General features: G+C 44.5%; 1 non-coding gene across 1 annotated transcript; it reads left to right on the top strand.

The window, feature by feature from the left end:
• Positions 1-2,222: 2,222 nt before the first annotated feature.
• Positions 2,223-2,329, top strand: LOC118486858. The gene has a single exon (XR_004880025.1). It is a non-coding gene; the product is annotated as a small nucleolar RNA R71 (small nucleolar RNA).
• The last annotated feature ends 877 nt before the right edge of the window (positions 2,330-3,206 follow it).

Here is a 3,206-nt window from a genome sequence, read left to right as displayed (position 1 = left end):
GCGTCTGGACACGGCCCCGTGGTGTCCGGGCATGGCCCTGTGTTCAGATCGCCAGTAACAGAAAATAATAAAAAGAAACAGAAGCCTGTGCACGGGGGCGTGTTCAGCGAGCACGCCCCATGTCCAGTTACCTGGACTGGGCATTTTTCTGCAGATGGTTGAGCACGGGGCGTGTTGGATGAGCACGGCCCGGTGCTGAACTTGCTGTAATGAAGAAAAATTATCGGGTAGCCCTGTTTTTGTGCATGGGGTGCTGGTTCAAGTTTCCCTTGGTATCCTTCACCATCACGAGTGTGTTTTATTGCTGAAAATTAAAACTAAACTAGAAAACATAAAAATTCATCTACACTAAACTAAGGATAGTTCCGCGGAATGCCTCCGTGGTGCGCCACGTTTATAAGGGTCCTTGGCTAGACCCAAAGCCTGGTTATATGTTACCCAAGTGGGATGCTTTACATCCCATGTTGCACCGTCGGAGAGCATCATACAAACTCTAGTCTATGACCTTCATGTAATTGACCGGGTCGCCGTCTTCTACTCTTTTTCCAACTCCAAACTTCATTTCCTTGTCCCCAATCCTCAATGTTAGTGTTCCACCATTCATGTCTACCACTGCTTGGGCCATAGCTAGGAATAGCCTCCCTAAGATGAGTGGTACTTCGGTATCTTCTTCCATATCTAGTATGACAAAGTCGGCCGAGAAGACAAATTCGCCGACTTTGACCAATAGATTTTCAGCGACACCTTGTGGATATTTGACGGACCTATCGGCGAGTTGTATGCTTATTTTTGTAGGGCTTGTTTTCTCTAGGCCGAGTCGGTTGAACATTGATGCGGGCATGAGGTTAATGCTAGCCCCGAGGTCGGCTAGTGCATTGCGAATGGGGGATTCCCCAATCGAACAAGGAATTGTGAAGCTTCCAGGGTCAATCTTCTTTTGCGGGAGTTTGTTGAGTAGCAAGGCGGAGCATTCTTCGCCTAAATTAACTAATTGCAATCATTCAATTTTCCTTTTATGAGTGAAGAAGTCCCTTATAAATTTTGAATATTTTGGCATTTGAGTTAGGACTTTGATAAATGGAATATTAACATGCAATTGTTTTAGCAAATTTTCGAACTTTGCGAATTGCTCATCGGTCTTTTGGCGAATTAATCGACCGGGGTATGGAACCGGAGGATTCTTGATGGGCTCTTGAATTGGTGGAGAAGCCTTCTCTTGTTGGGGCGTGGGTGGAGTTGTGGTTTTGCTAGATTGGCTTCTTTAAGTTGGAGGTAATGGAGCCTCCTCGGGACCCACGGTATGGTTTCTCAATGTGATGAGATGTACTTGCACCTTTGGGTTGGTTTCGGTATTACTTGGTAACGCGCCTTGTGGTCTCTCGGAGAAATTTTGAGCTAGTTGATTTAATTGTTTTTCAATGTTTTGAATACTAGCTTTCTCAGTATGATGAGATGTACTTGCGCCTTTGGGTTGGTTTCGGTATTACTTGGTAACGCGCCTTGTGGTCTCTCGGAGAAATTTTGAGCTAGTTGATTTAATTGTTTTTCAATGTTTTGAATACTAGCTTGTTGATTTCTAAAATTTGATTCCAATTGTTGAAATTGATCCGAGTTTTTCTTTTGGGTGTCGGAGATGAGGCGAGATACGGTATCTTCAAGCCTTTCTCGTCCCCCTTGTTGTTGAGAGAAATTTTGTGACTCGTTTCTTGGTTGTTGAAAGTTTGTTCGTTGGTTTAGATTTTGTTGGTTACTACTATTGCCGGGTTCTCTCCAACCAAGGTTAGGGTGGTTACGCCATCCTTGGTTGTATGTACCTGTAGGAGGACCCGACGGCCTAGGTCTATTATCAATGTAGTTTACCGATTCTGTTTGATTTTCAACTTCTTTCATACAACTCCAATTCTCATGTGGCCCACCATACCCTCTCACAAGCCATAACCGAGGCTGTTTTTGCCATCTCTAGCTTTTTGATCTTTGAAGAGAGGGCCTCGATTTAAGCTTGTAAAAAAGTGCTTTCATCAACCTTATGGGCGCCCGGGGCAATAGATTTATTGCCTCGGGGAGTGTGCCACTGAAAATTGGTTTGAGCAATTTCCTCAATTTGATTATATATTTCATTTGGGCGACGATTACCTAAAAGTCCCCCGGAGCTAGAGTCAAGTGTTTTTCTTGTGTGTGGCAACAACCCATTATAGAAAGTGGATACTTGTTGCCATACCGCAAGACCGTGATGAGGACACTTTCTTAGTAACTCCTTGAACCTTTCCCAAGTTTCATATAAGGATTCCCCATCCTCTTGTGAGTATGTATTAATTTCAGTCATTAATTTAGCCGTTTTAGTAGGAGGGAAATACTTATATAGAAACTTTTGGGCTAGTTCATCCCAGGTGTTTACCGAGCCAACTAGGAGGGTATTAAGCCAAGCCTTAGCTCGGTCTTTTAGTGAAAATGGAAACATTCGAAGACGGATGGCCTCGTTTGATGCTCCATTGATTCGAAAGGTATCACATAATTCTAAAAAATTAGTAATATGTAGATGGGGATCCTCGTCCGCAAGCCCATGGAAGGTTGCGGAGTTTTGAAGCATTTGTATCAAATGCGGCCGAAGTTCAAAGTTGTTGGCTTCGACATTCGGCGCATTGATAGCGCCGCCGAGATTACCTACGGTGGGTCGTAGGTAATCCATGAGGGTACGTTGGTCCGCCATTAGAAGTGGGTCCCCCGAAACCTTCTCTTGGTTTTTAGCTTTAGGTCTTCTTCTTAGAAAGCGTTCGGGTTCGTCTAGGGGTTCTTTTATGTCTCTATTAGAACTGGAGCTCATACACTACGTGGAGAGTTCAGATGTGGCGCCTGGGTTCCAAGTCCTGCAATAAAAACAAAAAGAACGTTGGTCAGAAGCTTCACCACGGCCCCGTGCTCAGATGAACACGGCCCGTGGTCGGAGATACAGTGATTGTTTTCCGGATCCCTGTTACTAGGGAGTTCGACACAGCCCCGTGTTGCACCGACACGGCCCCGTGCTCAACTCTCTGTAACTCGGAAAATAAAAACTGCCAATAACAATGCTGGGCATGGCCCGTGCTGAGCTCTACAGAAACTGAATATTTAAGAAAAATCCTACAAAAACAGAAAAATAAGAAAAGAAACGATTAGGCCGTTGATTCCTAACTTTCTTAAAATCCTTGTGTCCTCGGCAACGGCCCCAA

This window comes from Helianthus annuus, chromosome 14, assembly GCF_002127325.2.
Source record: "Helianthus annuus cultivar XRQ/B chromosome 14, HanXRQr2.0-SUNRISE, whole genome shotgun sequence".
NCBI lineage: Eukaryota > Viridiplantae > Streptophyta > Magnoliopsida > Asterales > Asteraceae > Helianthus > Helianthus annuus.
Note: the sequence above shows the minus strand (reverse complement) of the source record. Positions and strands in the feature narration are given on the sequence as shown.